The sequence below is a fragment of the Mauremys mutica genome, chromosome 2 (assembly GCF_020497125.1).
Source record: "Mauremys mutica isolate MM-2020 ecotype Southern chromosome 2, ASM2049712v1, whole genome shotgun sequence".
NCBI classification, from domain to species: Eukaryota; Metazoa; Chordata; order Testudines; family Geoemydidae; genus Mauremys; species Mauremys mutica.
The window spans coordinates 54657175-54678215 of NC_059073.1; the positions used below are offsets into that span (position 1 = coordinate 54657175).

General features: G+C 44.9%; 1 protein-coding gene across 1 annotated transcript in view; it reads left to right on the forward strand.

The window, feature by feature from the left end:
• TPD52 (tumor protein D52) overlaps nt 1–21041 on the forward strand; it is a 216974-nt gene that overhangs the window by 174425 nt on the left and 21508 nt on the right. The gene's annotated exons all lie outside the window — the stretch shown is intronic.

Below are 21041 nucleotides of genomic sequence, written 5' to 3' on the forward strand. Positions count from 1 at the left end.
ATCCTTTCCTGGTGTAGATGGATCTGTTTTTATCACCCAGCCACTCTCTTTGACCCTAAGAGAAATGTAACTTTACTACTTATATCACATCTGAGCATCTTAATGCCTGGTTTTAGTCTTACATTCACTTAGCCCAGGGGTGGGCAAACTTTTTGGCCTGAGGGCCACATCTGGGTATGAAAATTGTATGGTGGGCCATGAATGCTCAGGAAATTGGGGTTGGGGTGCAGGCAGAGATGAGGGTTCTGGTTGGGGGTGCGGGCTCTGGGCTGGGGCCAGAAATGAGGAGTTAAGAGTGCGGGAGGGGGCTCTGGGCTAGGGCGTGTTGGGGGGAGGGGAAAGGCTCCAGCTGGAGGTGCAGGCTCTGGGGTGAGACTGGGGATGAAGGATTTGGGATGTAGAAGGGTGCTCCAGGCTGGCACCAAGGGGTTCAGAGGGCGGGAGGGGGATGAGGGCTGGGGCAGGGGGTTGGGGCACCGGGGGGGGTGAGGGCTCTGGGGTGGGGCCAGAAATGAGGAGCTCAGGGTGCAGGAGGGGGCTCCAGGCTGTAGCAGGGGTTTGGGAGAGGGATCAGGGCTGGGGCAGAGGATTGGGGCACAGGAAGGGGTTAGGGGTGCAGGCTCCGGGCGGCGCTTACCTAAAGCAGCTCCTGGAACCAGTGACATGTCACAACTCTGGTTCCTATGCAGAGGTGGGGCCAGGCGGATCTGCGCACTGCCCCGTCCGCAGGCAGCGCCCCTGCAGCTCCCATTAGCCACAGTTCCTGGCCAATGGAAGCTATGGATGTGGCACTTGGGGCCGGGAAAGTGCGTGCAGCCCCCCTGGCTGCCCCTAAGTGTAGGAGCTGGAGGGGGGACATGCTTGTGCTTCCAGGAGCCCGGCATGTGCATGTGGAGCAGCCTTGGACCCTGCTCCCCAGCTGGAGCACAGGAGCAGGGCAAGACCCAGACCCCGCTCCCCAACAGGAGCTCGAGGGCCAGTTTGCCCACTCTTGACTTAGCCATACAGTTAGAATGATAGACACCACTGATCATATTTTAAAGCTTTTTTTGTGTATTACAGACACACGTATCCTTTTAAAAATGTTTATTTAGCTCTGTTGTCAAGTGTTTAACAACATATTTTGATGGCCTTGGTACGTCAATGGAAAAAAATCAAATTTGTGTGGACTTACTTCCTTTTCTGTGTGTGTGAGAAAAGTTTCTGAACAATTCTATCCACCCCAAGGGTATTATAGATTGCTTGTACTGTCAATACTTTCCTCCAATCTTTTGTTGAATACAATAAACCTCCCTGTCCCCTTTATTAAGAGGGATGGTAGAATTTCACCCACCATTTAAAATGTAGATAATGCATTGTTTGGAGACGTTTGTTTGAAAAAGTAGTTTAAATTGGAATGAATTATCACCTAGGCGCTCTGTGTGCGTGTGTGTGGGTGTGTGTGCGCGCACCAGCAACTTGATACTGTGGGAAAGCTGAGAGACACCTTCTGAGATGGAGAAAAATATATACTGCAGTACAATTAGTTTTGCTCGCAAATGAGTGTAGGATTTTGTTATGGTGATTCATTGTGACTCAGCATACTCCATGAGAGGATGGGTGATGGCAGTTCCTGAAAGATGGCGATAGAAGCAAAACATACAGATGAAATTTTGAGGTCTATTTTATTCACATTTTTTGTTCACAGATATAACTGCTTATGCTGAACCCATAGAATATTAAAACTACTTTGTTTTTTTTAATGAGCATGTTAAGTTGTAATTTATTTGGAAGAGAGAACACTTGTTTACTTCATTAACATGGCTGAAACTGCGGTGCAAGGACAGGATTTAAATCAAGAGCTGATTTTACTACTAGCATCTATTGTTTCATTTGTCCTTTTTGTTGTAGAGGCATTAACCACAAACCCTCTGTTGGTTGTTGATCCCTCTAACTAAAAGCTCTCCTCTCTACTTATACAAAAAGCCCCACTGGCATTTATTCTACTTCCCACCACACTGGTTTCCTCTAGATTCCATCTGACTTTTTGTGGTGCCCCCTCTCTGCATCATCATCCATATCCAGAAGCTTCAGTTATCTGTGGTCTTGTCCATACAATATAGTTATACTAGCCTAATCTCTTGGGTAGGCCCTCTTATTCTAGTTAAATAGTGGCTTTTTTGGTTTAGCTTAAACCTTCCCAAATGACACAAAATAAATGTAAAAAGACTCTCATACTGGAATAGAAGTGTCTGCACAGGGAGGGTTATATGGGCATAATTATCTTTTTTAATCATACCTTAGCTTTATACTGAAACAAGGTCTGTTTCTTCAGGGTTACTTTTCTGGGTCTTGATCTTCCCTATATGAGCTTTACTTCCATCTGGTGGCTGCTGATATTGACTGGCTAATGGGTGTAAGCACCACCAAAAAAAATCCCCTCCCCTTTATTCCTTTAAACAAGCAAAAACCCTTTGTGGCAGATCCTGTTATTTTATACAGTTGCACAATGGAGAGAACAATGAGGGATGATTTGGACCAGGAAGGGGAGGGGCTGGCAGATTCTTCAGTACAGCACCAAATGATTTGTCTGGATTGGGAAAATAGGTGGGGTGAGCTCAGGGGTGGCTCTAGGATTTGCGCCGCCCCAAGCAGGGCGGCACGCCACAGGGGGCGCTCTGGTGGTCACCGGTCCCGCGGCTCCCATGGACCTCCTGCAGACGTGCCTGCGGAGGGTCCGCTGGTCCCGCAGCTCCAGTGGACCTCCTGCAGGCACACCTGCGGATGCTCCACCGGACCCATGGGACCAGCGGACCCTCCGCAGGCACGTCTGCGGGAGGTCCAGCGGAGCCATGGGACCAGCGGACCCTCCGCAGGCATGCCTGCGGGAGGTCCACCGGAGCCGCCTGCCGCCCTCCCGCTTGGCGCGCTGGAGTCTGGAGCCAGCCCTGGGTGAGCTAACCTATGTTAGGGGAACCCTGATCTAACCACTACCTCTTTCACAGTGTAGAAATGGGTTAACACCTTTTACCTCCATTTAGCTGGTTGAGGTGAACCCTAGAAGGGAGCAGTTTGATCAGCTACATGGAGGTAAAAGGTGTTAATCTGTATCTACATTAAGGAAGAGAGGTTGTTAGAGACAAGGTTAGCTCAGCTGACCTGTTTTCCTAATCTAGACAACTCAGGCCTTGGCTACACTGGCGCTTTACAGCGCTGCAACTTTCTCGCTCAGGGGTGTGAAAAAACACCCCCCTGAGCGGAGCAAGTCACAGTGCGGCTCCCAGCGCTGTAAGCTAATCCCCACGGGGAGGTGGAGTACCTGCAGTGCTGGGAGAGCTCTCTCCCAGCGCTGGCGCCGCGACCACACTTGCGCTTTGGAGTTTCGAGTGTAGCCAAGCCCTGAGTGCAGTTAGCGGATCGAGGGACTGGCAGTGTCTCTCTCATCTTCAGTACATCAGTACCATAGGCCTCGTCTAGACTAGGATTTAAAACTCTGGTGAAGCAGCGGAGACTTTAACTAGATTGATTTACTGTATTTGAAAGGACAATTGCTTTGTCTTGAGTAGAGTTTTAAAAGGTGTTGTTTAGATCAAGCTAGTTGATTGCATCTAACTTTCTTGTCTAGGCAAGGTCATCCAGGAGGAGAGAGGTGAAGTACAGAGCAGTGCTAAGAGTTGCAGATGCTCACAATCTACTTTCCCCAGGCCCTTTTGGAGATAGTTGGCCCCCCTCAAGTCCCCATCCCCACCCCCCCTCCACCAAGGTCTGAATGTAGGCGTGATACCTGTGTAGAACTCCAGCCCCCAAACACCCTCTTCTCCCCCAGGTACAGCACCAGGGGTCCAACAGGGAAAATCTGAGGCACAGGGAGGGAGTAAGGAACAGGCCAGCCTGTGATTTCAAGAAGGCAGGAAGACCTGTGGCCAAGGAGGAAATGGGGATTGAGGGGGTTGAAGAGAGGGATGGGAGGGTGAGATGTCAGATGTGCTGTGTTGTGTTTGTAAGCATTTCTGAGACCATTTAAGTTTGTTTATATATTCCAATAACTTTGAGTCTACAATACCTCACTGGCCAAAGACTATTTAAATCATGTTTCCTGTGCAAGTTTAAAACCATATTTGAAATTAGTCCATCCTTCTTTCCCTCTATCTATAACTAAAACTGAACATTTTGAGCCTTTTTTTTTTCTTCCAGTTTGCTGTATGAGAATTTCCCTATTTGTGTAAAAGAGCATTTTATTTAGCATTTTACGGAAATGTCTGAAGTCTTGAGAAGCTGTAATATATCTGTTCATTGTTTCTCAGAAGGTGAAAATGAATGTTTAATGTTTAGGAGACAAAAAAATGTAGATCATTTCTGTAAGGAAGATGAGCTGCTTTTTAGCCTGTCCTGATGATTTGGCAGATTATTTTTATTTTATTTTGTTTGGCAACCTCTCAGAACCACAACGTAAACAATTTCTGATTGAACCTAGTGGCAGTAATTCAGAGTCTGTACAACAGAGGTGTTATAGGGTTTGTTTTTTCTTAAATAGCTAGTAACTCAGTAGTGGGGCTTAAAGATCAGGTTTTTGGACATTACAAAGGAACTGTAATAAATGGATTAAGGAGGTTGTGGTGTGAAGAAAATGACTAGGTTTTGTGCACACAAACAGGATTCATTTTTGGTTCTACATTGGATGCTTAAACATAATCCTGGAATGACGTCATGCTGCTATTTTCCACTCAGGGCATCATGGTATGTTGTCCCAGGTGGGATGGTTAGTAGTACTACTTTCATTAGATGCTTGAATGTTTATTAACTTCTGTCTCTGACAGCTGAGGCTAACATTTTTGTTAATGACTAAGGCCAAGTCTAAAACATGAAACTTTTGCAAAAATTATCCATCATTGTGAGCATTAGCTCAACTCTACTAGCATTGGCAATATTGGGAACCCTAACTTAGAGGTGCCTTTGGTTGCTCCCAGTGTTTTAAGCACTGTGTAATCTAAGGCCGTGTCTACACTTACAATCTTACAGCGGCACAGCTGAACCGATACATAATAAAACCAGCTCAATGACAGCAGTATCTGTGTTGGTGGGAGAGCATCCCTTGCTGACATAGTGCTGAGCACATGAGCGCTTAGGCCAGTACAATTTATGCCGACATAAGTGCTAGTGTAGACATGGCCTAAAACTTGTTAGGGCAGGTCTGATAGATATGTTGCTTTAAAAGCATATAACTGGTATATACTTGGGCTCCCAACATTGCAAAAACAGGTTAGGCTGAAACAGTGGCAGTAACTATGGGATATTTTTCAGAATTTGCCTATTGCAGACAAGACTTAACACTAGAAGTGCTTAGGAGTGGGGGGAAATGGCAAGGAGATCAGGGATTAGGAGGAGAATGGATTGTAGCAAAAAGGATGCTTGGTGAGAGACTGTGAATAAGTGAGGAAGGACTAAGGAGACTTGCAAGAAATGAAGATGGACGAGTAGGAGGGAAACGAGGACAACAGACAGAAAAAGAGAAACTTATTGGAGGAAACTGAGGAAGAAAAGAAAACCTAACAAGAGAGACCACAAAAAGAGCATTAGAACAAGAAAAAAAATTATCCCAGTGAAGACAGCATCTCTTGTCAATCTTAACAAGCACTGTCCCTGTTTTTGTCATTGGTGGAGCACTTTCCCATTTTAACTAATTTTTGCATAGACCTAAAAATGTGAGGGACCATGTGTAGTAAACTAAATATAGCAATAGTCTTTGGAAATCTGCTGTCAAGGAAAATGAGTTTGATGTGATAGTATCTGTCAAATTCCAAGACCAATAGTACCCCACAATTTGGCATGACTGAGAGTCTCAGTGTAGTGCTGGCCATCGACTAAACTGTTGTTGTAGCCAGGTTGGGCCCAGGATATTAGAGAGACATGGTTTCAGATTCTTCTAATAAGCCATAAACATAGTGTCTCATTCAGTGCAATAAATACTCCAGTAACAACTATGTGGGTGAAACCAATCACTGCAGTCTTGAACTTGCACAGAAAAATAACAAAAGACAAAAACACCATGTCACCCATGAGTGAACACTTTTCACAAAATGATCGCTCCATAACTGACCTTTCAGATCGTGTCCTCAAAGGCACAACACATGAACACAAGAATGGCCATACTGGCTCAGACCTAGGGTGACCAGACAGCAAATGTGAAAAATCAGGACAGGGGGTGGGAGGTAATAGGAGCCTATATAAGAAAAAGACCCAAAAATCAGGACTGTCCCTATAAAATCGGGATATCTGGTCACCCTAGTCAGACCAAAGGTCCATCTAGTCCAGTATCCTGTCTTCCGATAGTGGCCAATACCAGGTCCCCCAGAGGGAATGAACAGAACAGGTAATCATGAAGTGATCACATTCCCTGTCGCTCATTCCCAGCTTCTGGCAAACAGAGGCTAAGGACACCATCCTTTTCCCTCCTGGCTAGTAGCCATTGATGGACCTACTCTCCATGAACTTACCTAGTTCTTTATTTGAACCCTGTTATAATCTTGGCCTTCACAACATCCTCTGGCAACGAGTTCCACAAGTTGACTGTGCGTTGTGTGAAGAAATACTACTTTTTTCTTTGTTTTAAACCTGCTGCCTATTAATTTCATTTTGTGACCCCAAGCTCAGAAAAGGGCCCATAACACTTGCTTCCTCCCCTCTGCAGAAACGGAGCCTCAGAGCAGCCTGGATCCAGCCTGAGAGATGAGAACCCATGGGGCCTTGGGAGATGCAGTTCCTTGGCCAGCTCCCTGCCTATAGAGTTGGCCCTGGAGCAGGGAAGGAACTACATTTCCCAGGATTCCCTTGGCCACTATCAACAGGAAAGGGAGGGGGAAGGAGTGGGGAAGCTGAGAAACTCCATGCGCTGCAGCTTGCTGTGAATGGAGAGCTGGCTACTAGAAGTGGGTGGCAGTGTGAATAGGGAACAAGTGTGCCCAAGGAGTAGAAGGCTTTGGCCCAATATCACCCTCAGAAGACTTCCCCAGACTGGCTTAGGGATGCTAGTGTGACCTCGCCTGGCAGCCCCCAAAGAAGGAACTGGGTGGACTAAATGGACAGTGCACCTCTCTATCTGAATCCTAGCTAGGGAGGTATGTGGATCCCACCAGAAGTTAAAATGATAAGGGAGGGGAGGCTCTATTAGAGGACCTGGGCAGCTTCAGTTACAGTACAGGAGGATTTCTACTTCTGAGCCATGAAAATAGAAATTGACTTTTCCTTTCCAGATTTATCCAATATTCAGAAAGAGAATCTAGCACCTGCCTTCCAGATTTGAACACCCTCAAAATTCAGGAGTGCTCAAGCTCAATTTGGGCAACTGTTACTTCATTTCTCCCAAATCAAATATGCTGATCCACTGTAATTTGCTGTAGAAAAAGTAGAATAAAATTGAGCAACAAATTCTGGGGTCTTCCCAGTGCTAACTAGGACTGGAATTGCTATTTTCAACAGCCATTACCATTTTTTTTAAATTTAGTTTTGTTTGTTTAAAAGGAAGACAGTAATATTGCACTGGCAAATTCCCCATAGGAACGAAGAATGGAACAAAAGAATAATAAAGGCACCTCAACTTTTCCTCATTTGTGTAGGACAGTCTTATAATATGGATCCAGATATCTTCTAATCACATAAGGTGAAAATTGTTCCACTTTACTGCAGTTCTGTAACCATGCGGGAACCAGTCCTGTCTGTGTTCTGTGCACATCCAAAATTCTTACTGAATTCAGACGTGCCTTGCTTTTGTAACCATACTACTTGATATTTTCAGCCCTTGTAAGCGATGCAGGTTTACATTTAGTAATTGGGTGGGAAGCCTCTCAGAAAAAGTTAGGTGCTGTAGGGGTGTTGCTTATTCACTAGGTAATGTGAGACCTTCCTGTTACAGTAGTAAACCAGTGCCGCATAGAATGCACTTTGCTCCTAGAGTCTAGAATGGGGTCCTTCGCTTCTATACATAGCCCATTAAACACAATGAAAAGACTCCAACTCACTTAGGCAGGCTTTGGACAGAACGGATTTATACACAGGGTAACTCCACTGTCTTCACAGGGTCCTGGTCTCAAAGCAGAGCGGGGGCATGTGAGCTTGTTGCAGAGCTGCTGCTCAGGGATGGGAACCTCCTGGCACCCCAGCCTCCAAAATCATTCAGGCTGCACTTTCTGCATGACTGTGTGCTAGCTGAGAGGTGCGTGGTAATTGGTGGCCTCTGCTGCAGGCGATGGGAATCTCAGATACTTAAAGCCATGGCCTAGAGGAGGGAAGTGCCTAACTCCAGAGTCTGCAGCTGCCTAGGGCCAGTGCTGAGGATTTAGAGTCCCTAGTGCCGCCACTGCAAGGTTCAAGCATGCTCAGCCTTGAGATTGCCACCCCTCCCTTGACTAGTAGCTGCCTAAGGCTGGCCTTTGGAAATTGGCCTCATGGCTATAGCCAGAGAAGCTACAAGTGGCTCTGTGACTACTGGGGGCCATTAAGCTAGAGCAGATAGAGAAACTGGAGTTAACCTCAAGGAACAGAGGTCACCAGTAGGAAAGGAATGTCAAGGGGAGCAGGGAAAGAGGAAGCAGGTCAGGCTTGCAGCAGGAGAATAGCCCCAGGTGGTTGGGGAGCATGTCCAAAGTAGAAAGGAAACAAGCATGGGGAGAGGTGGTGGTGATCAGGTAGTAGACTAGCATGTAGATGGGAGCAGAGGTAGAAAGGTTAGTGTCTTCAGATTCCCAAGGGCTCAGTCTCACTTTGGGGAAATGGTGTTTGCAGGTGGCTTGCTCAAATAACAGGATGGGTGCTGAGGGAGGGATTTGTCAGAATTGATCAGGTATCTGCTGGCTTTCGAGCTTTTAGCTGAGAGTAGGACCACATGCAGTGACTGGTGACATAGAGTGGTACTGGAGACATGGCTATAGAAGGTCTGAATGAGGAAGGAGATAAATCTGTGGGGAGTTTCCCTGATCACTATGAAAGTTCTACTCACTGTGGACACTGGTAAACCCACTTGGGTGTACAGCTCAATGAGAAAAACTGGGGGCTGAGGGAGCTTTGTATGGCAATGCATATGTAGAGGTGTGTGATCAAAATGAAAAATGTCTCTGAGATTCAGTACCGGGTATACTATGGCACTGCCACACCAGGCCCACACTCGGAGCCCACAGTGACTACATAGGGGCCCACAAAAGGTTAATCCGGCCCTGCCTGGGGGACACCACTATTTACCTCTCTCCATTCTGAAAACTGACCATTTATACCTATCTTTTGTTTCCTATATTTTAACCAGTTACCAATCCATGAGAGGACCTTCCCTTATCCCATGACAGCTTACTTTGCTTAAGAGCCTTTGGTGAGGGATCTTGTCAAAGGCTTTCTGAAAATCTAGGTACACTATATCCACTAGATTCCCCTTGTCTACATGCTTGTTGACCCCCTCAAAGAATTCTAGTAGATTGGTGAGGCATGATTTCCCTTTACAAAAACCATATTGACTCTTCCCCAACAAATTATGTTCAGCTATATGTCTGACAATATTGTTCTTTACTATAGTTTCAACCAGTTTGCCCGGCACTGAAGTCAGGCTTACCAGCCTGTAATTGCTGGGATCAGCTCTGAAACCCTTTTAAAAATTGGCGTCACATTAGCTATCTTCCAGTCATTTGGTACAGAAGCTGATTTAAAATATAGGTTACAGGCTACAGTGAGTAGTTATGCAATTTCACATTTGAGTTCACATTCTAAAGACAAGCCTGGGAGCATGAATTCATAACTTTGCTAGACAGAAAATCGTCTTAATAAAGACCCTGGATTTATGTCGTCTTAGAACAATCTGTAACCCACTAACCACCTTTTTTTGTCCTATGACTGCAGAGGTGTTAATGAGATACTCCACTTTGAATGGTCTCTTTGAATATGTGTTCACTACTTAGGTTAAACAATCTGTTCCACCTTGTATTTAACTGTGACACTGTAAGGCCTTGTCTACACTGCCACTTCACAGCGCTGCAACTTTCTCACTCAGGGGTGTGAAAAAACACCCCCCGAGCGCCGCAAGTTTCAGTACTGTAAAGTGGCAGTGTAGACAGTGCACCAGCGCTGGACATTCCCCTCTTAGGGTACGTCTTCACTACCCGCCATATCGGCGGGTAGCAATCGATTTCTCGGAGTTCAATATATCGCGTCTCATCTAGACGCGATATATTGAACTCCGAACGCGCTCCCGTTGACTCCGGAACTCCTCCACCGCGAACGGCGGTGGCGGAGTCGACGGGGGAGCCACGGACATCGATCCCGCGCCGTGAGGACGGATAAGTAATTCAAACTAAGGTACTTCGACTTCAGCTACGCTATTCGCGTAGCTGAAGTTGCATACCTTAGATCGAATCCACCCCCCCTTGTGTAGACCAGGCCTTAGTGCCACAACTACACAGCCATGTTAAAGCGCTGCTGCTAGTGAAGGCAGCCCTATGTACCTTTCCCAAACCTGAAGAAGAGCTCTGTGTAGTTTGAAAGATTGTCTCTCTCACCAATAGAAGTTGGTCCAATAAACTCCCACACCTATCTTGTCTCTCTAATGGGCTAGACTGGCATACACATTGTAGGTAGGGTTTCAGGTGTACAGCAGCAGTAGCAGGTGGGGCCAAAGGAGGGAGTACAACCAGCTGGCCATCCTGCAGCCTCCCTTACTCAGTGCATTCCGGGGCAGCCCTGGGAGTGGTTTATGATCAGGACTCCAGTTCCCCCGGGGGTGGCAGCAACAGCTGAGGTGACATCTTCACTGAATGAGACTGTGGGAATCTTTGGTCATCAATAGAAACTCAGTGAGGTAAAGGAGATTACTTTGGGGTAAGAGGTTAAGGAAATAGTCCACAGGATTGGCAAGGATTCAAAGGAATGGATCAGTGAGCATCAGCCGTACCTAAAACTTGGCGAGGCGAGAGGGATAAAAGGGGTGGAAAATAAAAAGAAAATGCAAGAACCAAATAAATAAATAAATAAATAAATAAAGCTTAAATGTCAAATAAAAAACAAAGCTAATAAGGCATGTGCCTATTTTCTGTATTTTGTTTGTTTTACCCCTTTCACCTACTTGTCATCTTTGTCTATTTTGGCCCCAGTTCAGCCCCCATGCCAAGTAGAGGACTTTGTCAATAGGAATAAGAAGAATACATGTAAAGCTCTCTGGAGAATCTTGCCTACTTGATATATTAGGCCAGACTCATGCTTGTTTATGCAGTGTAGAAGATATTACCTCACCCATTTTCTGTATATGCTTGTTTATCTTCTTATCACAAGCATACATTAAAATTTACCAATTTTACCCCAAAATTGTAAAATGATTAAAATAGATATATTAAAATATATTTACCTCTATGGGTAAAGTGATTGTATTCAACAACTATTTTTATTCAGAAGTGAACCCATTCTTTTCTGGTACCGAGTGCATACATAAATAAAGTGAAGTATTTTTCTATCAGACATCGCCAGACTCTACTGAATCCCCTAATTTCCATAAAGGATTTTATTGCATGTGTTTGTCTAGACTGATCATTCTGCTCTATTCTTTTTCTTTTACCCTTTGGGCAGATATCTTGGAGTCTACATGACTTATCTATGTGACCCAAGAGGGGACCATACAGAGGGGATTGAGAGTATACTTACAGCAAAAGCAAAAATGCTAGTTCTTTGTTTTATAAAGTGAGTGTCAAACCCTGCTTTCTTTACTCATGCAAGTAGTCCCACTGAGGGTACTCAGTTATCAGTCTAAGAAGCAAGTGGTAATCCAGAACCAAAACTATGCCTCTCCCATCTCCGTTTTCACCGAAGTGGTGAAGAATAAGACATTTCTGATGTTTGGTCACTGAGATACATGTGGTTTGGGAGGGGGCAGTGTTTTAGTTCAGTTGTTCCTATTGGTTGTCCTCTTCTAACTTGTGTTTTCATTCTTTGCTCAGAGCCTGAGACTTGAGTATTGAGCAGAGCTCCCCATTAATTGCAATAAGAAGCTGTATTTAAAAATCAATGGCACAATATGGCTTTCCATTGGGAAGTTACTTCTGGAGTGAGAGAGGAAACAATGTCAAGTTTCAGACCATGAGCAAAGATTTGTCAGATTATTTATTAGCTACTAAGAAAACAAAACATAATCAATCAAGATGGCCTGAGACAGATGGATCCTTCTGAATTCTAACCTCTACTCAGGACTTGTCTGTGTTGGGCTGTTTTTCACCGGTGTAGCAACACTCATGTAGCTTCATCCTGCAAATCCCTAGTGAAGATGGTCTGTAAAAAAAAGTGACTTGCGTCAGTGGGTCTTTGGTTTCAAGCCAGAGTTCCTGGCTTTCATCTATTGGACTACGCTGTCTCTCAAGGTACATCCACACTGTGATGATAAACCTGTGGCACTGAGTCTCAGAGCCTGGGTCAATTGACTAGGGCTTGAGGGGCTCAGGCTACAGATCTAAAAAAAACAGTGTAGATGTTTGGGCTCGAGTTCTGAGACCTACCCCCCTCACGGGGTTGCAGAGCCCTGGCTCCAGGCTGAGCCCAAATGTTTACACTTCCATTTTTAGACCCACAGCCCAAGCCCAGCAATCCCAAATCCATTGACCCAGGCCAGCCACAGCTGGGTCTTTTATTGCAGTGTAGACATAAAGTGGTTGACACAAAATCCAGACAAGCAGTACTATTTGTGTGAACATTATTTTTGTCTATTTTTTTCTTTAAAATTTTACAATTTGTTCCTCCTCAAATAAAACCTGCAACACTATCCAAATCAGGAGAAACATTTTACTATCTGTAGTTCAGTATTTTATGGCTGAGATCTACTCTCATCCTGTAACAATTTGTGATAGAGGGAAAAGAAGACCCAGAGAGTTTGAATTATTTAGTGACTGTTTTTGCTTAATATCAAAAGCAGTTCTTCATTATAAAAACAAATCCAGATTAAAACTAGTAATGCAGGATAAACTTAACCCTTTTCACTGTATTTGGAGTAATAGTAACAGATGTCGTTGTTCGACTGTCCTGTTTAAAATCTAAATAAAATGAAAGGGAAGAGGAAGGGAATGAAAGAGCATTTCCTTACCAAGCAGTCACACAAGCTATTGTTGGGGGAGGGGGATGTAGGGGAAGCCAGTTTTGTGTAGTTCTGAGCACACAGATGTTCCTCTTGGCATCAAAACAGTACTAGTCAGGATAGGGGTTTTTGTAGACAGAGAATGTGAGGCTTCTTTGTTGGAGACAAAGTGTGGCCTGTGGTGGGAATTGCTGCAGTGATGGGAAAGTATCGTAATGTATTGTTGGATTACTGTGATTTTTTTTTCAATAGAGACAGTACATTAAAGTAGCTTTGTGGGCAGCAAATTGTTTGAGCCAAGCCTGGCTAATAACACACTTTTCTTGGCAAGCTATCTTACAAGGTATGGCTGGCATAGTTTGTACGGTCATGGGGTTGTCCCAGGCATGGGCATCAGCACTGCTGCAGTGAGTACCAGTTTTAACAACCTAATTTATTTAGGTGATTTAATAAAGGAGTTTTTTACTTTAAAGTTAGAACTGTAACACTTTCTGCCACTATTTAAACAAATGTAAATTAGAGCTGATATTATACATGCCTTCCTATATAATAATTTTTTAGGATGTCTGTCTGCTTTGGGTTTTTAAAGGTGAATGGAAAATCTTTAAGAAAATTTGGTAAACATCTGAAAATCACAAATGAAAAGTACTTTTCAAATCAGTTCTTCCATTACTTATCAGCCACAGTTTAATTTGCAGATCCTGTCTTACTTTGGGAGTGGCTGATGATAATGCTAACCTAAAGCACCGAATACAGCAGCTCTTTATACTGTTTTTGGTGATGTTCAGCAAGAGGAACACAGACCTATCAACTCTGGTCTTGGTTAGGGGCTACTGGGTTTTTTTGTCTTTTCAGTAAAGGTTTTTTTTTAATTGTTCATCTCTCCTTTTAGGTCTATTGTACACACTATTTTTGTACTGATTTAACTATTTTGGTTGGGGATGTGTCTTTATACCAGTTTAGTTAAGGTACAGCCCCCTAATCTGGATGTAGTTATATTGGGGTAGCGTATTCTCTTTGATTTTATGGGAAAAGGCTATACCTGTATAAGCACTTTTATATCAGCATAACTGCTTCCACGGTGGGTGGGGGAGGGGGCATTATATCTCTTACCTTATCGGCATAGTAAGTGATACAGCTTTGTGTGCATAGACAAGCCCTTATACTGGTATAATTGTGTCCACTAGGGGGTTACACCACTTTAACTTTGTTTCTGAACCAATACAGTTAAAGCAGTACAAAAACTGTGTCAACCAGCTCTTAAAATTAGATGGAAAGATTAGGTAAACCTTTAGGAGTAATGCCCAATTCTGTTAATCCCACCCCCCCCCACACACACCCAGCCTACATTTTCAATGCCTAAGGGGCATTTTCCTTGGATTTAAGTGGATCAAACAGTCATAGATTATGACAGATTCATTTTGTTGTTGTTAGACATTATTGTAAAATCATTTATACAACACTATAAACAATATTTCATACATGTGACGTATGATATATTTGTTGCTCCAAAAAATTTTCAATCTAAGGACTCAATCCTGCAATCAGGCTCTATATGAGTTTGAGTCCATCTGTGCAGATGCAATTGTAGGATCATAGTGTAATATAGACAGGACAAGTCATGGGCTAACAGTTTAGGGAAGAGAGATTATTGGTGAAAGGAACAAATATAGAAAGATACCTGGGAGAAGCTGGTTTAAAGGAGGAATTTGAAGATGAGTGGTGGTGATTGACTCTGTACAGTTGCTTTACGCTTCATAAATCTTTTTTTTAAGAAGACCACTTTAGGAACACCCCAGCTCCATCACAATTGCTTTTTTGATTGGTTGGTTTGCTAATTTAGGAGCTTTTACAGTAGTTGGAACTTGATCCTTGTTTCTCTCCTGAGCAATATTTCAGTATCTAAATCCAAACAGTTTAGCTGAGGAGGTGCCCCGTTCCATTTGTGAAGTATGTCACTACACATAACCATTCTGAGCACTTACATAATATAATACATCTTCAGCTTGCTGTGAAAACACTGAGTTCAGTCCTGCTCTCATCTGTCCCCTTCCCTGCCCCAATTCCACCCTCTTTGGTACATCTACACTACAAAGAAAAATCTGCAGCGCCAAGTCTCAGAGCCCAGGTCAACTGACTGGGCTCGCGGGGCTTGTGCTACGGGCTAGAAATAGACATTTGGGCTCAGACTGCAGCCTGATCTTTGAGGCCTTCCCCCTTTACAGGGTTTCAGAGCCTGAGCTTCACCCCAAACCTAAAGCCTACACTGCTTTTTATTATTATTTTTTTTTAAACTGCGCAACCAATGCCCTGTAAACCCAAGTCAGTTGACCTGGGCTCTGAGACTCGCTGCTGCAGGTCTTTTATTGCAGCTTAGGCATATCCTTTCTCTACTCCTTTGCTCCTGTTTCCAGCTCTGAGACCTTTCTTTTAACAGTCTCTCTCTTCAATCCATTCCCTGGTTCATACTCATTTAAACTATATCCCTCTCCCTTAGTTTCAGCCATTCCATTTTTCACTGCCTACAAACATATTCTTGTTTCTCCTGTCATGAAAAGTCACCATCCTTTGATCCAAATTCCTTCTCTAAGTCCCATCCTATTTTCTTGCTCCCCTATGTTTCCTAAATCCTAAGGCATACGGTGTTCTTGCTGCCTAGACTTCCTGTCTTCCACCTCTCTCCTTGTGACCCTCCTGGTCAAGTTTCAACTTGCAACTTTAGCTTCTCTCAGACAAATCTTGTCTTGGATGTTCAGCTGCCATCTCCCACTCATTTTCTCCAGAACTGAACTCTTATTCCTTCTGAATTTCTTTCCTTTGCTATATTCATTGATAGCTCCTATAATTTTCCCATATCCCAAGACTGTAGCATCAGGGGAATCTTTGCCACTTCTCCCTATATAGAAGCCATCACAGGCTCGAGTCTTTCTTTATAATGTTTCCAAAAGCTGCCCTTTCCTCTGTCTTCACATTTAAATCTTTTGTCTACATACAAGTCATTCGCCTGTTGTGCCAGAGAACACATTTTTAGCTGCCTAGAATTACTGCTTTCAAGCCATAACGGACAAAGCATTCAGCTCTTCCTACATTTGCTTGTTTTGTCTCATTTTACATGTTTGGGTCAACAAATTTTTTTGAAATCCAAAAATGTTTTTTAATGGACCATATTTAGCAGAAAGTAAAAACATTGTGTCGTCTTCAAGTGTTAGGTTTGCTTAGAGACTGATATTTGTCATTTCTGATAGAAATCAATTGCGGGTAACCTTGCAGCACACTTTAGACTCATTCCTGCTGGGGTCTTGAACTCTGATGGTATGACACTGCCAAACCATCTTCATTTTCTTTTCAGGGTGCCAACCCTTTGTAAGAATTTTATGTTCCCTCTAGAAAGTACTTTTATTAACTAGCAAAGTCATTTGAATGGGCTGAGTCCTAAGGAAGTGCAAAAAAAGTTCCAGAAAAAAATCTGAAAATTTCCCTTTGACAAGGAAACCATGACCATTTTTTTCACCAAAAAGTCTGTTTAGTACCAGTATTTTATTGTGCATTCATAATGTAGGTAGCTAAGATTATTCTTAGGATATTTTGATTTTTTTTAGTTAAAAATGAAACCTACCATGTTTTTTAAATATTGGGACGTGCCCTCTGGTTTCTAAATATTTTTTATTTTAGAAACTTACCCAAGAAAATAACCACCCTAAAAATATTATAGGCAGGGCTGATCATACTGTCTATTATTAAGGTTGTATTAACATTGTATGCAATGTTGTTGAGACCTGAAGAAGGGCTCGGCATAAGCTTGAAAGCTTGTCTCCCTCACCAGTTGGTCCAATAAAAGATATTACGTCACCCACCTTGTCTCTCTCATTAAGGCTGCCTGATCTGTCCCATGATCAGATCCTGTTTTCAGTTGCTTATAACTTTGCCAAATGGTAACTATGTGAACTGAAATTTTCCATTATGGATGGATGCCTCAAGCTGAATTTTTGGGGGAAAATTTTCAACCAATGTCTAGTGAGCCATTTTCAACAACGAAGCTAGAGAAAAATATATTGTTTTTCCCATATTAAAAGAATTCTGACAACCTTCTCTTTAAACAGCTCTAGCGCCCGCATGCTTTGGAGTGGAGACTTGAAATTTTGCAGGGGTTGGCTTTTGTGGTCAGGGCTTTTGCCATCCCAAGGGGAATCCACCAAAATTTGGCCAAGTTATAAACCTCTGAAAAATTGCAGTGCAACAACTAAAATCTTCAGAGATTCCATCTTCATTGAACCATCTTCAAGCCTCTCACAGCTCCATGTGCTGATTGGACTGCACATGAACTATCCACACAGAGTGACTGAACATGCATCATCCAGCCCATGGCTGTGGGGGCTCAGAAGGACTTTCCCAGTAATGGCCATTCTCACCTGCTCCAGATAGGGCACTGGAACTGGGAGCAGGGAGCCTGTCTCTTGTGCTCTCAGTAACTAACCCACCCCCTGCCTACTGGAACACAAGCAGCGTGGAGGAGGAAGCAATCTAAGGCCTGGTCTACACTAGGACTTTAAATCGAATTTAGCAGCGTTAATTCGAACTAACCGCTCAACCGTCCACACCAGGAAGCCATTTAATTCGAACTAGAGGGCTCTTTAGTTCGAATTTGGTACTCCACCCCGGCAGGTGGAGTAACGCTAAATTCGACATGACTAGTTCGAATTAGGCTAGGTGTGGATGGAAATCGAACTTAGTAGCTCCGGGAGCTATCCCACAGTGCACGACTCTGTTGACGCTCTGGACAGCAGTCCGAGCTTTGATTCTCTGACCAGCCACACAGGAAATGACCCGGGAAAATTTGAATTCCTTTTCCTTTCTGGACAGTTAGAATCTCATTTTGTGGTTGGACATCGGGGCGAGCTCAGCAGCACCGGCAGCAATGCAGAGCAGTCCAGCAGAGGAGTTCATGTAATCTCTGAATAGAAAGAGGGACCCGGCATAGACTGACTGGGAACTCTTCGATCTGATCGGTGTGTGGGGCGAGTAGTCTGTGCTTTCGGGTCTGCGCTCCAACAAACGGAATGCAAAGACCTACGAGAAGGTCTCCAAAGCCATGATACAGACAGAGGATACAGCCGTCATGCAACGCAGTGCCGCGTGAAAATCAAGGACCCCAGACAAGCCTACCAAAAAATCAAAGCGGCCAACGGATGCTACGGAGCCTGCCACCACTGCCCCACCAGTGACCGTGGACTCTGATGATGGGACAGTGTCGACGGACAGTTCCTCGACGATGTTCACGGACAGGGAAGATGAGGAAGGGTTTGTGGAGGACGAGGCAGGCGACAGCGCTTACAATACTGCTTTCCCCGACAGCCAGGATCTCTTCATCACCGTCACGGAGATCCCCTACCAACCCTCCCCGGCCAGGAACCCGGATCCTGAATCAGGGGTAGGAGCAGTCGGTAAGTGCTTTAACCATGTTAACTTTTATTCTTAATATAACAGGAATCTGAAGTGTGTGAAAAGGAGGTCTCTGTATATATGGTGATAGAACAGAAATCCTCCTGGGAGAACTCCACGAAGATCTCCTGCCATTATTCAATAAGCATCAGCAGGAGGTTCCTGGGGAGAGCTGCCTTATTGGGTGCTCCGTGATAGCACACTTTTCCGCGCGAGGCTTTCATGTGGTATTCAGGGAGCACTGCCTCCCAGAGCACGGCTGCATAGGTCCGTGGTTCGTGCTAGATTTCACGCAGCATGCGCTCTCTATCTCCTTCAGTGCCCGTCCTCACGGTTATCTCGCTCGGAGACTCCTGCATCTAAGTAGGGGAAGAACTGTTACGTTATGCCTGGTCCAAAGTATTTTTAATAAATAAACGGACAGACGGCATAGCACAGACTCAGCACGCAGCTGCGTGACGAGCGTAACGGAAAGCCAAAGAATCAAATGGACGCTCATGGAGGGAGGGGGGAACGAGGACGCAAGGTATCCCACAGTTCCTGCTGTCTCCGAAAAGCATTTGCATTCTTGGCTGATCTCCAAATGCTTCTAGGGTCAAACACAGTGTCCGCAGTGGGTCGGGGCATAGCTCGGCAATTTACGCACCCCCCCCCGACCCCCAGAAGTTAAAGGGAAAACAATCCTCTGTTGACTCTTTTACATGTCACCGTATCTGTACTGAATGCTGCAGATAGACGCGCTGCTGCAGCACTCAACAACAACATCCTTCCTCCCACCCCGCCATGGGTGGCTGATGGTACAATAGGACTGCTACCCGTCCTCATCATCAGCCTATTGGCACATGGGGCAGTGCAAAAGGACTGGTAACCATAACAACCGTACCAACTTGCTTGGGACCGGTCGATCAAGGCCACCTGGTCCTAATTTTTCATGGTAGATGGTGCAGTATGGCTGGTAACCGTCCTCATCATTGCAACAGGGGGCTGAGCTCCATCAGCCCCCACCCTTCATTGTAAAGAAAAGATTCAATTGCCCCTGGACTAGCAGAGGGATGATTGGCTCCCTCCTCCACACCCCTTAATGTCATCTCTGGACTATCATTGCAGCTGGAGGCTTCCTTCCACTCATTTCTCACAAACGACTACCTGTGTCTTATTCATGCATTCTATATTACTTCATCACACAAGTGGGGGGACAATGGTATTGGAACCCAGGAAGGCTGGGGGAAGAACGGGATGAACAGCTGGGGTTGTTTCAGGAGCACACCCTGTGAATAGCATTCAGCTCAAAATTTATGCATGATTGGACAGAGAGCAGCTGTGCTCTCTGGTTCTATGATACAGTGGTTCTCTAGTACAGTTGCCCATATTCTAGGCAGGACTGATTCTATTTTTAGATACCCAAAAAGGAGGGATTGACTCGGGGAGTCATTCCCAAATTTTGCTTTTGCGCCCCTGGCTGATCGGCCAGGGGCACTTATGACAGCACCAAATGGCGCAGTGCAAAAGGACAGGTAACCATGACCATCTTATTACCGTCTTCTTACCAGTTCATGGTATGGTAGACGGTGCAGTATGCCTGGTAACCATCTCTGCTGTCATGCAAAAGCAAAAGCATGCTGCTGTGTAGCGCTGCTGGTCCGCCTCTGTCAGCGGCATCTAGTACACATACGGTGACATACACAAAAGGCAAAATAGGGTCCATTGTTGCCACGCTATGGCGTGTGCCAGGGCATTTCATGGAAAACGTGCTCGAAATGATTGTCTGCCGTTGCTTTCCCGGAGGAAGGAATGACTGGCGACATTTACCCAGAATCCACCGCGCAAATGATTTGTGCAACAGCAGGCACAGGGGTCTCAACCAAAAATTCACAGAGACAGCCTAGACTCAGTTAAGTGTTTGCAAAAAAGTATCTTTGCAAGGAATTCACTCCCTGTTTCCCATCTCACAGCTTCCACTGTCTCCAGACCTTCCACAGCATCCCCCTCGCAGAGGCTGGCGAAGATTAGGCGGCGAAAGAAAAAGACAAGGGACACAATTTTCGATGAATGTGTGGGCTGCTACCTAGCCGAGGCGGACCAGCAGAGGCAGTGGAGGGAGAAAGTCTCTCTGTACCAGCGCTCACACAGCGAATGGGAGGAGAGGTGGCGTGAGGAACACAAGCAGGAGACTCAAGCAATGCTTGTTCTAGTGAGGGAGCAAACGGACACGCTCCGGCGACTTGTGTATGTTCTGCAGGACCGCTGCAGGACAGAGCCCCCGGCAGTATCTCTGCAACCGCCCTCCCCCGCCACAAAGTCACATACCCCCCTCACCCTAAATAACCAGGAGGATGCCCGCCCTGGGCCGTGAATACTGTCACTGCACCCCAGCAGAGTGCTCAAGTAACCAAAAGCTCTCATACCCTACGTTTGCATAAGTCCTTCCCTTCCGGACTCAAACAAGTCCCAATCCCAGTCCCATCCCATAACTGTGTACTTAAGTAATAAAAATACTTTGCTGTTAAGTACTGTTTCCGTCATGTTTTTTCACTGAAGA